At 46.1% G+C, this 13,854-nt stretch overlaps 1 pseudogene; it reads left to right on the top strand.

Moving 5' to 3' along the window:
* LOC120019961 overlaps nucleotides 1-13,854 on the top strand; it is a 129,954-nt pseudogene that overhangs the window by 73,765 nt on the left and 42,335 nt on the right.

Genomic DNA, 13,854 nt, shown 5'->3' on the forward strand with positions numbered 1-13,854 from the left:
TCAATCAGAACAGGGTCTACAGTATATTGACTAACCCTAACTGTACGGTAGTGGGAAAGTAATTTACTTGGTTCTTTACACCCTGTCCCTCTCCTTGCTGTCTGGTTCCAGATACTGCTGGTATGTACAATGCTACTAATATAATATAATACATAGACTGTGCTGTATAGAAACCCTACCACTAGTCTACCTGTAGACTGTGCTGTATATAAACCCTACCACTAGTTTACCTGTAGACTGTGCTGTATAGAAACCCTATCACTAGTCTACCTGTAGACTGTGCTGTATATAAACCCTACCACTAGTTTACCTGTAGACTGTGCTGTATAGAAACCCTACCACTAGTCTACCTGTAGACTGTGCTGTATAGAAACCCTACCATTACTTTACCTGTAGACTGTGCTGTATAGAAACCTTACCACTACTTTGACTCTGTACCAGGCGTTTTCAAAGTCTGAGAGGATGTAATGAGCATGTCATATATTTGTCAAATAAATAGTTGCACTGAAATTGTTACAGAACAACTTTTTATTTTTGGACAGTCAGTTCTGATTGTAGGCATTATTAATCTCCTGCTCATGGGCTAAAATCATGCTCTGCACACCTTAATTAACAACTGACCTACCAAAAATATTTCATCAATAAAAGTTCAGAATATCCAGATAATCATTATTCAATTGAATAAAGTTACTTTCTTGTTTTGATTATTCATGTCATTGCCTTTTTAAGAAACCATTTTTTAAATTTAACTAGGCAAGTCAGTTAAGAACAAATTCTTATTTCCAATGACGGCCTAGGAACAGTGGGTTAAATGTCTTGTTTAGTGGCAGAATGACAGATTTGTACCTTGTCAGCTCAGGGATTTGACCTTGCAACCTTTCGGTTACAAGTCCAACGCTCTAACCACTAGGCTACCTCCCGTCCCTTTTAAAAAGCCATTTCCCTTTTAAGAACAAATTCTTATTTACTATGACGGCCTACCCCGGCCAAACCCGGACGACGCTGGGCCAATTGTGCGCCGCCCTACGGGACTCCCAAACACGGCTGGATGTGATACAGCCTGGAATCAAACCATGCCTCTTGCAATGCCTTAGACCACTGCGCCACTCGGGAGCCCAAAGCAGTTTCTATGGCTACATTTAAAAAGGGGCTTTCCAGAGCTAACACGTTTATTTCTTAACTCCTAAAATTGCAAGAGTTGCATCATTTAAAAAACGCAACTACAAACTGAGTTTCTAGCATGGTTGGGGCAATAATGCAACAGAGCTCTTAAAGTGTCTCTGGCTTCTAAAAGTGGCACTGTCTTCTTAAAGTGGAACTGTCTTCTTAAAGTGGCACGGGCTTCTTAAAGTGGCACGGGCTTCTTAAAGTGGCACGGGCTTCTTAAAGTGGCACGGGCTTCTTAAAGTGGCACGGGCTTCTTAAAGTGGCACGGGCTTCTTAAAGTGGCACGGTCTTCTTAAAGTGGCACGGTCTTCTTAAAGTGGCATGGTCTTCTTAAAGTGGCACGGTCTTCTTAAAGTGGCACGGTCTTCTTAAAGTGGCACGGTCTTCTTAAAGTGGCACGGTCTTCTTAAAGTGGCACGGTCTTCTTAAAGTGGCACTGGCTTCTTAAAGTGGCTCTGGCTTCTTAAAGTGGCTCTGGCTTCTTAAAGTGGCTCTGGCTTCTTAAAGTGGCACGGTCTTCTTAAAGTGGCACGGTCTTCTTAAAGTGGCACGGTCTTCTTAAAGTGGCACGGTCTTCTTAAAGTGGCACGGTCTTCTTAAAGTGGCACGGTCTTCTTAAAGTGGCACGGTCTTCTTAAAGTGGCACGGTCTTCTTAAAGTGGCACGGTCTTCTTAAAGTGGCACGGTCTTCTTAAAGTGGCACGGTCTTCTTAAAGTGGCACGGGCTTCTTAAAGTGGCACGGGCTTCTTAAAGTGGCACGGGCTTCTTAAAGTGGCACGGGCTTCTTAAAGTGGCACGGGCTTCTTAAAGTGGCACGGGCTTCTTAAAGTGGCACGGGCTTCTTAAAGTGGCACGGGCTTCTTAAAGTGGAACGGGCTTCTTAAAGTGGCACGGTCTTCTTAAAGTGGAACGGGCTTCTTAAAGTGGCACTGGCTTCTTAAAGTGGCACTGGCTTCTTAAAGTGGCACTGGCTTCTTAAAGTGGCTCTGGCTTCTTAAAGTGGCTCTGGCTTCTTAAAGTGGCTCTGGCTTCTTAAAGTGGCTCTGGCTTCTTAAAGTGGCACTGGCTTTTTAAAGTGGCTCTGGCTTCTTAAAGTGGCTCTGGCTTCTTAAAGTGGCTCTGGCTTCTTAAAGTGGCACGGTCTTCTTAAAGTGGCACGGTCTTCTTAAAGTGGCACGGTCTTCTTAAAGTGGCACGGTCTTCTTAAAGTGGCACGGTCTTCTTAAAGTGGCACGGTCTTCTTAAAGTGGCACGGTCTTCTTAAAGTGGCACGGTCTTCTTAAAGTGGCACGGTCTTCTTAAAGTGGCACGGTCTTCTTAAAGTGGCACGGGCTTCTTAAAGTGGCACGGGCTTCTTAAAGTGGCACGGGCTTCTTAAAGTGGCAATGGCTTTTTAAAGTGGCAATGGCTTTTTAAAGTGGCAATGGCTTTTTAAAGTGGCAATGGCTTTTTAAAGTGGCAATGGCTTTTTAAAGTGGCAATGGCTTTTTAAAGTGGCAATGGCTTCTTAAATTTAACTGACTTGCCTAGTTAAAAGGTTAAATGTGTGTTTCCCCCATGATTGTAACTATAAACAGGCTTTATGTTATTTCATTTATTGGAGAACCGAATACAGTTTGACTTGTCTTTCCTTTCACACATTCCTTGAAACTCTTTGGCACACCCCTGGGAAGTGTCTCACACTTTGAAAACCTCTGCTCTAGACTGTGCTGTATAAAAGGACACCGTAGATGTGATCATTTATCTTATAACATTTAGATATGTCAGGGCTTGTTTAGAAGGGTTAGGGTTTGTTTAGAGGGTTAATTGTTGGAGGTTTTAGTGAACAGCATGCTCCATGTCTCTGCAGCCCAAATCCAGGGGGAGGTGGAGCGGATCTTTGAGCTAGCCCGGAGCCTACAACTGGTGGTGCTGGATGCAGACACAGTGAACCACCCAATACAGCTATCTAAAACATCGCTGGCCCCCATCCTGGTCTACATCAAGGTCTCCTCCCCCAAGGTAAGGTTCCTCAAAGCTGGGTTAGTAAAGGTACCACACAGCTGGGTTAGTAAAGGTTCCACACAGCTGGGTTAGTAAAGGTTCCTCAAAGCTGGGTTAGTAAAGGTCCTTTATAGCTGAGTTAGTAAATATACTTCACATCTAGGTTAGTAAAAGGTTCTATAAAGCTGTGTTAGTACATTTGTTATACAGCTGGGTTGGTAAAGATTCTGTACAGCTGGGTTAGGAAAGGTTCATTACAGCTAAGTTGGTAAAGGTTTTCACAGATCGGTAATTCAAATGTTTTTCACAGCTGGGTTAGTAAAGGTTCCTGACAGCTGGGTTAGTAAAGGTTCCTGACAACTGGGTTAGTAAAGGTTCCTGACAGCTGGGTTAGTAAAGGTTCCTGACAGCTGGGTTAGTAAAGGTTCCTCACAGCTGGGTTAGTAAAGGTTCCTCACAGCTGGGTTAGTAAAGGTTCCTCACAGATGGGTTAGTAAAGGTTCCTGACAGCTGGATCAGTAAAGGTTCCTGACAGCTGGGTTAGTAAATGTTCCTCACAGCTGGGTTAGTAAAGGTTACTCACAGCTGGGTTAGTAAAGGTTCATCACAGATGGGTTAGTAAAGGTTCATCACAGCTGGATTAGTAAAGGTTCCTGACAGCTGGGTTAGTAAATGTTCCTCACAGCTGGGTTAGTAAAGGTTCCTGACAGCTGGGTTAGTAAATGTTCCTCACAGCTGGGTTAGTAAAGGTTCCTGACAGCTGGGTTAGTAAATGTTCCTCACAGCTGGGTTAGTAAAGGTTACTCACAGCTGGGTTAGTAAAGGTCTTCATAGCTGGGTTAGTAAAGGTCTTCATAGCTGGGTTAGTAAAGGTTCCTGACAGCTGGGTTAGTAAAGGTTCCTGACAGCTGGGTTAGTAAAGGTTCCTCACAGCTGGGTTAGTAAAGGTTCCTCACAGCTGGGTTAGTAAAGGTTCCTCACAGCTGGGTTAGTAAAGGTTCCTGACAGCTGGGTTAGTAAATGTTCCTCACAGCTGGGTTAGTAAAGGTTACTCACAGCTGGGTTAGTAAAGGTCTTCACAGCTAGGTTAGTAAAGGTTCCTGACAGCTGGGTTAGTAAAGGTTCCTGACAGCTGGGTTAGTAAAGGTTCCTGACAGCTGGGTTAGTAAAGGTTCCTGACAGCTGGGTTAGTAAAGGTTCCTGACAGCTGGGTTGGTAAAGGTTCCTGCCAGCTGGGTTAGTAAATGTTCCTCACAGCTGGGTTAGTAAAGGTTCCTGACAGCTGGATTAGTAAATGTCTTCACAGCTGGTTTAGTAAAGATTCCTGACAGCTGGGTTAGTAAAGGTTCCTGACAGCTGGGTTAGTAAATGTCTTCACAGCTGGGTTAGTAAAGGTCTTCACAGCTGGGTTAGTAAAGGTTCCTGACAACTGGGTTAGTAAAGGTTCCTGACAACTGGGTTAGTAAAGGTTCCTGACAGCTGGGTTAGTAAATGTCTTCACAGCTGGGTTAGTAAAGGTCTTCACAGCTGGGTTAGTAAAGGTTCCTGACAACTGGGTTAGTAAAGGTTCCTGACAGCTGGGTTAGTAAAGGTTACTGACAGCTGGGTTAGTAAAGGTCTTCACAGCTGGGTTAGTAAAGGTCTTCACAGCTGGGTTGGTAAAGGTCTTCACAGCTGGGTTGGTAAAGGTTCCTCACAGCTGGGTTAGTAAAGGTTCCTGACAGCTGGGTTAGTAAAGGTTCCTGACAGCTGGGTTAGTAAAGGTTCCTGACAGCTGGGTTAGTAAAGGTTCCTCACAGCTGGGTTAGTAAAGGTTCCTCACAGCTGGGTTAGTAAAGGTTCCTCACAGCTGGGTTAGTAAAGGTTCCTGACAGCTGGTATAGTAATGGTTCCTGACAGCTGGGTTAGTAAAGGTTCCTGACAGCTGGGTTAGTAAAGGTTCCTCACAGCTGGTATAGTAATGGTTCCTGACAGCTGGGTTAGTAATGGTTCCTGACAGCTGGTATAGTAATGGTTCCTGACAGCTGGGTTAGTAAAGGTTCCTGACAGCTGGTATAGTAATGGTTCCTGACAGCTGGGTTAGTAAAGGTTCCTCACAGCTGGGTTAGTAAAGGTTCCTCACACCTGGGTTAGTAAAGGTTCCTGTCAGCTGGGTTAGTAAAGGTTCCTGACAGCTGGGTTAGTAAAGGTTCCTCACAGTTGGGTTAGTAAAGGTTCCTGTCAGCTGGGTTAGTAAAGGTTCCTCACAGTTGGGTTAGTGTCACGATCGTCTTGATGTGGAAGAGAGGACCAAGGCCAGGTCTATTATAATACTGGTCAGGTCTACAGGGAAGGTCTTGATGTGGAAGAAGTGGACCAAGGCGCAGCGTGATACGAATTCATCTTCCTTTTTTATTGACGAAGATGAACACGAAACGAAACACTTTTACAAACTAACAAAAAACAACAAACGACCGTGAAGCTACAAAACAAAACGAAAGTGCAGACACAAGCTACTAACGTTTAGACATAGACAATTACCCACAACCTGCCTAATGCCTATGGCTGCCTTAAATATGGCTCCAAATCAGATACAACGATAGACAGCTGTCTCTGATTGAGAACCACTCAGGCAACCATAGACATACCTAAACACCTACACTGAACACAACCCCATAAACTCTACCAAAACCCCCTAGACACTACAAACACCCTTGACTAGACAAAAACACACCAACATCCCCCATGTCACACCCTGACCTAACTAAAATAATAAAGAAAACAAAGATAACTAAGGCCAGGGCGTGACAGTTAGTAAAGGTTCTTCACAGCTGGGTTATTCAAAGGTTCTATATAACTGGGTTAGTATAGATTATATACAGCTGAGTTGGTAAAGGTTCTATTCAGCTTGGTTAGAAAATGATCTATTCACATGGGTTAGTAAAGGTTCTATTCACATGGGTTAGTAAAGGTTCTATTCAGCTTGGTTACAACATGATCTATTCACCTGGGTTAGTAAATGTTCTATTCACCTGGGTAAGTAAAGGTTCTATTCAGCTTGGTTAGAAAATGATCTATTCACCTGGGTAAGTAAAGGTTCTATTCAGCTTGGTTAGAAAATGATCTATTCACATGGGTTAGTAAAGGTTCTATTCACATGGGTTAGTAAAGGTTCTATTCAGCTTGGTTACAACATGATCTATTCACCTGGGTTAGTAAATGTTCTATTCACCTGGGTAAGTAAAGGTTCTATTCAGCTTGGTTAGAAAATGATCTATTCACCTGGATTAGTAAAGGTTCTATTCACCTGGGTTAGTAAAGGTTATATTCAGCTTGGTTAGTAATGGTTCTATTCACCTCACCTGGGTTAGTAAAGGTTCCTGACAGCTGGTTTACTAAAGGTTCCTCACAGCTGGGTTAGTAAAGGTTCTTCACAGCTGGCTTGGTAAAGGTTCTGTACAGCTGGGTTAGTTACGTCTTTATACAGCCAGGTTACTAAAGGTTCCTCACAGCTGGGTTACTAAAGGTTCCTCACAGCTGGGTCACTAAAGGTTCCTCACATCTGGGTCACTAAAGGTTCCTCACAGCTGGGTTAGTAAAGGTTCCTGACGCTGGGTTAGTAAAGGTTCCTGAGAGCTGGGTTAGTAAAGGTTCCTGACAGTTGGGTTAGCAAAGGTTCTACACAGCTGGGTCAGTAAAATATTCTATACTGCTGGGTTTATACATTTTCAATAACGCTGGGTTAGTAAAGGTTCCTGACATCTTGGTTAGTAAAGGTTCTACACAGCTAGTTTCGTAAAAAGTTTGATGCAGCTGGGTTAGTAAATGTTCCATACAGCTGGGTTTGTAAAGGTTGCTCACAGCTGGGTTAGTAAAGTTTCTAAAACGGCAACCTCCTAAAGGTTCTACACAAACTCCATACAGCATCACACACAGCCCCAACGCTAGAACACTGCAACTGTCACGCCCTGACCTTAGAGAGCCTTTTTATGTTTCTATTTGGCTTGGTCAGGGTGTGATTTGGGGTGGGCATTCTGTTTTGTTTTCTATGATTTTATGGTTCTATGTTTTGGCCGGGTATGGTTCTCAGTCAGGGACAGCTGTCTATCGTTGTCTCCGATTAAGAACCATATTAGGTAGCCCTTTGTCCTCCTTTCATGGTAGGTAGTTGTATTTGTTTGTGGCACTATAGCCCTTAAGCTTCAAGGTCGTTTTTGTATGGTTTATTGTTTTGTTGGCATCATTTTAAATAAAGGGAAAATGTACGCTTACCACGCTGCGCTTTGGTCCTGTTCTTTCATGCAACGATTCAATCCACGTCATCAGAATGCGCAGCTGAACATTGTATGCTGGTAAACACTCGGTTTGATATTTTTGATTGAAACAAAACCGATATTCATTAAATACGAATACAGATGTTGTTTTTGCATGGATTCCGAACAGACAGGTTGAAGCCTGCTTGACTGAGACGCTAAGCTGTTAGCCATCAAGCTAACGTAGTTGGTACTAGATGAGTTTTGTAATGGAGCCCTCTGTCTGGAGAAATAAATGAATGGTTCCAGCGCTGTAGGAGCTGTATCTATTAGGCTTTGTTTCGGGAAAAACCGGACCACTCGGAGTTCCATTGCGGCAATTATTTACTTGCCGAGGATTATAGGCTTGGGGTGGCTTCATTGATAACGCAGATTGCCAGCCTACGTAAGAAACTGGGGAAAACTCAGAGTGGAATGTTTAAATTTTCTACGCTGGTGGCTGGACGGCGTTCGCTCTTGTTGGATGCATCTCCGCCTTGTCGTTTGTTGTTATCCGACTGGTCGGTGTTGCCCGGAGCTCCCCCATCTGATAGCGGAGTCGAAGGAGCACAGCAAGAGAAGCAAGACAATCAACAATGGTCGCATGTCACGAGCCGTGGAAGCCAAAGAGACTTCCCGCAAAGCAATCTACACTCCCAACGAGAGGCCCGGAGAGCTGTACAAACAGCGAATAGTTTTGCCGTCCTGGAGCCTGATCTTCCTGTACCTTTGTCGCTGGGGGTGCCTGTATCTGCGATCGCAGTGCCTACAACTACGAAGTTGATGTCGACAACCTTCCGTCCCTGCTCTGGATCAAGTGGGGCTTCTCCATCTGTCGGAGGCCACAGGCGTCGGGAGCAACGGGTTCAAGTTATCCTGCCTTACGCCTGTCCATAAAGGGTTCTCCTGAGAAGCGTCGGAGTGGCGGATTTCCTCGTCCTTCTCGCCAGCCGTGATGCTGGGAAGCTCCATGGTAAGAAATGTGACCGTTCCCGGTGCAAAAACAATGTCCTATCCCGGAGCTCGAGTAAATTGCATTACTAAGCTGCTCCTGAATGTACTATGCCAGGACATGGAAATCAATTCTATCATAGTCCATGTGGGTTTTAATGACATTATGAGGGCAGTTCTGAACAGTTGAAACTGGATTTCAAAGAGCTGATTGACTCTCTGCTAGACATGAATAAAATACCCATCATATCTGGCCCTGTGACGTCTCTGAATCGTGGCATTGAGTGCTTTGGCAGGATTCTTTCTCTTCACAACTGCTACGTGATTATTGCAGCTCAATGGGAGTAAATTTTGTTGACAATTTCAATACCTTTTGGGAACAAAACACGTTTTATAAGGAGGATGATCCACCCAAATCGTGTAGGATCCTGGATCCTTTCACAGCATTATAAGGCTGCGTTGAGACAATGACTTATCATTGACCATGACTCCATTTATAACGATGTGCGCTGAGAGTCGGGAAGCAAGTTCAGGGAGTGAATACATACAAATAAAGGGCAGGTAATCAAGGAGGTGATGGAGTCCAGGTGAGTGTCATTATGCGCGTAATTCTGGTGACAGGTGTGCACCCTAACGAGCAGCCTGGTGACCTAGAAGCCGGAGAGGGAGCACATGTGACAGTACCCCCTCCCGCGCGGCTCCAGCCGCAGGACGCCGACCAAGATGACGATCCCGGGGACCTGGAGTAGACAGGTCGCCTCCGCTGAGGCGCAGAAACCTGATGAACCGGCTGAGGAGTGAGAGCAAGATGAGCCAGCTGAGACCGCCCCGGTTGCCTCGGTTGAGGCACGGGAACCTGTTCACCCAGCTTAGGCATGGGAGCCTACAAACCGGCTGAGGCCTCCCAGGTAGCTCCGGCTCCAACACCAGGACCTGACATAGCCTCCAACACAAAAACACTCCCTGATGCTTCCCTTTGTTGAGTCGTCATTCTGTAACGATGTGCGCTGAGAGTCGGGAAGCAAGTTCAGGGAGTGAATACATTTGATAAATAAATGAACAAAACAAGAAACACAAACAGCGCACTGACATGAAACAGCAACAATGACGAATGGGGAAGAAATCAAAGGGAGTGACAAATAAAGGGCAGGTAATCAAGGAGGTGATGGAGTCCAGGTGAGTGTCATTATTCGCGTAATGCTGGTGACAGGTGTGTGCCCTAACGAGCAGCCTGGTGACCTAGAGGCCGGAGAGGGAGCACACGTGACACCATTTTGTTGCTCCCAGCCTATAGACAGAAACTAAAACAGGAAACGCCCGTGCTCAGGTCTATTCAATGCTAGTCTGACCAATCGGATTCCATGCTTCAAGATTGTTTCGATCACGTGGAGTGGGATATGTTCCGGGTAGCCTCAGACAATAACCTTGACGTATATGCTGACTAGGTGAGCGAGTTTATTAGCAAGTGCATCGGTGATGTTGTATCCACTATAACAATTAAAACCTTCCTGTCACAGCCGTTAAAAGAAGAGGACCAAGGTGCAGCGTGGTAATCGTACATTTTCTCTTTATTTGGAAAAAAAGACGCCGAACAAAACAAGAAACAAAAACAAACCGTGAAGCTTAAGGCTATGTGCCCTAAACAAAAGTCAACTTCCCACAAAGACAGGTGGAAAAAAGGGATACCTAAGTATGGTTCTCAATCAGAGACAACGATAGACAGCTGCCTCTGATTGAGAACCACACCCGGCCAAACACAAAGAAATAGAAAACATAGAAATAAAGAAACTAGAATGCCCACCCTAGTCACACCCTGGCCTAACCAAAATAGAGAATAAAAGCCTCTCTATGGCCAGGGCGGGACAACAACGCTAGGCTACCTGCTGCCCCTTAACCTACTTATGGAACAGTGGGGACTGTGAAGCAACACCAACATAGGCACACACACACACACACACACACACACAGACACACACACACACACACACACACACACACACACACACACACGCGATAGCATAAGCACTATACACACATGTACACATGGATTTTGTACTGTATTTATGTGGTAGTGGGGGCCTTAGGGCACACAGTCTGAATGTATGGTAATGTTTTAAAATTGTATAAACTGCCTTAATTTTTGCTGGACCCCAGGAAGAATGGCGATCCATAATGAATAGAAATACAGCTGGGATAGTAAAGGTTCTATACAGCTGGGGTAGTAACGGTTCTATACAGCTGGGGTAGTAAATGTTCTATACAGCTGGGGTAGTAAAGGTTCTATACAGCTGGGGTAGTAAATGTTCTATACAGCTGGGGTAGTAAAGGTTCTATACAGCTGGGGTAGTAACGGTTCTATACAGCTGGGGTAGTAACGGTTCTATACAGCTGGGGTAGTAAAGGTTCTATACAGCTGGGGTAGTAAAGGTTCTATACAGCTGGGGTAGTAACGGTTCTATACAGCTGGGGTAGTAAAGGTTCTATACAGCTGGGGTAGTAAAGGTTCTATACAGCTGGGGTAGTAACGGTTCTATACAGCTGGGGTAGTAACGGTTCTATACAGCTGGGGTAGTAACGGTTCTATACAGCTGGGGTAGTAACGGTTCTATACAGCTGGGGTAGTAACGGTTCTATACAGCTGGGGTAGTAACGGTTCTATACAGCTGGGGTAGTAAAGGTTCTATACAGCTGGGATAGTAAAGGTTCTATACAGCTGGGGTAGTAACGGTTCTATACAGCTGGGGTAGTAACGGTTCTATACAGCTGGGGTAGTAACGGTTCTATACAGCTGGGGTAGTAACGGTTCTATACAGCGGGGGTAGTAACGGTTCTATACAGCGGGGGTAGTAAAGGTTCTATACAGCGGGGGTAGTAACGGATCTATACAGCTGGGGTAGTAAAGGTTCTATACAGCGGGGGTAGTAAAGGTTCTATACAGCGGGGGTAGTAACGGTTCTATACAGCTGGGGTAGTAACGGTTCTATACAGCTGGGGTAGTAACGGTTCTATACAGCTGGGGTAGTAAAGTAGTAAAGGTTCTATACAGCTGGGGTAGTAACGGTTCTATACAGCTGGGGTAGTAACGGTTCTATACAGCGGGGGTAGTAACGGTTCTATACAGCGGGGGTAGTAACGGTTCTATACAGCGGGGGTAGTAACGGTTCTATACAGCGGGGGTAGTAACGGTTCTATACAGCGGGGGTAGTAACGGTTCTATACAGCGGGGGTAGTAACGGTTCTATACAGCTGGGGTAGTAACGGTTCTATACAGCGGGGGTAGTAACGGTTCTATACAGCGGGGGTAGTAACGGTTCTATACAGCGGGGGTAGTAACGGTTCTATACAGCGGGGGTAGTAACGGTTCTATACAGCGGGGGTAGTAACGGTTCTATACAGCGGGGGTAGTAACGGTTCTATACAGCGGGGGTAGTAACGGTTCTATACAGCGGGGGTAGTAACGGTTCTATACAGCGGGGGTAGTAACGGTTCTATACAGCGGGGGTAGTAACGGTTCTATACAGCGGGGGTAGTAACGGTTCTATACAGCGGGGTAGTAACGGTTCTATACAGCGGGGGTAGTAACGGTTCTATACAGCGGGGGTAGTAACGGTTCTATACAGCGGGGGTAGTAACGGTTCTATACAGCGGGGGTAGTAACGGTTCTATACAGCGGGGGTAGTAACGGTTCTATACAGCGGGGGTAGTAACGGTTCTATACAGCGGGGGTAGTAACGGTTCTATACAGCGGGGGTAGTAACGGTTCTATACAGCGGGGGTAGTAACGGTTCTATACAGCGGGGGTAGTAACGGTTCTATACAGCGGGGGTAGTAACGGTTCTATACAGCGGGGGTAGTAACGGTTCTATACAGCGGGGGTAGTAACGGTTCTATACAGCGGGGGTAGTAACGGTTCTATACAGCGGGGGTAGTAACGGTTCTATACAGCGGGGGTAGTAACGGTTCTATACAGCGGGGGTAGTAACGGTTCTATACAGCGGGGGTAGTAACGGTTCTATACAGCGGGGGTAGTAACGGTTCTATACAGCGGGGGTAGTAACGGTTCTATACAGCGGGGGTAGTAACGGTTCTATACAGCGGGGGTAGTAACGGTTCTATACAGCGGGGGTAGTAACGGTTCTATACAGCGGGGTAGTAACGGTTCTATACAGCTGGGGTAGTAACGGTTCTATACAGCTGGGGTAGTAACGGTTCTATACAGCTGGGGTAGTAACGGTTCTATACAGCGGGGGTAGTAACGGTTCTATACAGCTGGGGTAGTAACGGTTCTATACAGCTGGGGTAGTAACGGTTCTATACAGCTGGGGTAGTAACGGTTCTATACAGCTGGGGTAGTAACGGTTCTATACAGCTGGGGTAGTAACGGTTCTATACAGCTGGGGTAGTAACGGTTCTATACAGCTGGGGTAGTAACGGTTCTATACAGCTGGGGTAGTAACGGTTCTATACAGCTGGGGTAGTAACGGTTCTATACAGCTGGGGTAGTAACGGTTCTATACAGCTGGGGTAGTAACGGTTCTATACAGCTGGGGTAGTAACGGTTCTATACAGCTGGGGTAGTAACGGTTCTATACAGCTGGGGTAGTAACGGTTCTATACAGCTGGGGTAGTAACGGTTCTATACAGCTGGGGTAGTAACGGTTCTATACAGCTGGGGTAGTAACGGTTCTATACAGCTGGGGTAGTAACGGGTCTATACAGCTGGGGTAGTAACGGGTCTATACAGCTGGGGTAGTAACGGGTCTATACAGCTGGGGTAGTAACGGGTCTATACAGCTGGGGTAGTAACGGGTCTATACAGCTGGGGTAGTAACGGGTCTATACAGCTGGGGTAGTAACGGGTCTATACAGCTGGGGTAGTAACGGGTCTATACAGCTGGGGTAGTAACGGGTCTATACAGCTGGGGTAGTAACGGGTCTATACAGCTGGGGTAGTAACGGGTCTATACAGCTGGGGTAGTAACGGGTCTATACAGCTGGGGTAGTAACGGGTCTATACAGCTGGGGTAGTAACGGGTCTATACAGCTGGGGTAGTAACGGGTCTATACAGCTGGGGTAGTAACGGGTCTATACAGCTGGGGTAGTAACGGGTCTATACAGCTGGGGTAGTAACGGGTCTATACAGCTGGGGTAGTAACGGGTCCATACAGCTGGGGTAGTAACGGGTCCATACAGCTGGGGTAGTAACGGGTCCATACAGCTGGGGTAGTAACGGGTCCATACAGCTGGGGTAGTAACGGGTCCATACAGCTGGGGTAGTAACGGGTCCATACAGCTGGGGTAGTAACGGGTCCATACAGCTGGGGTAGTAACGGGTCCATACAGCTGGGGTAGTAACGGGTCCATACAGCTGGGGTAGTAACGGGTCCATACAGCTGGGGTAGTAACGGGTCCATACAGCTGGGGTAGTAACGGGTCCATACAGCTGGGGTAGTAACGGGTCCATACAGCTGGGGTAGTAA

Source organism: Salvelinus namaycush, chromosome 25 (genome assembly GCF_016432855.1).
Source record: "Salvelinus namaycush isolate Seneca chromosome 25, SaNama_1.0, whole genome shotgun sequence".
Lineage (NCBI taxonomy): Eukaryota > Metazoa > Chordata > Actinopteri > Salmoniformes > Salmonidae > Salvelinus > Salvelinus namaycush.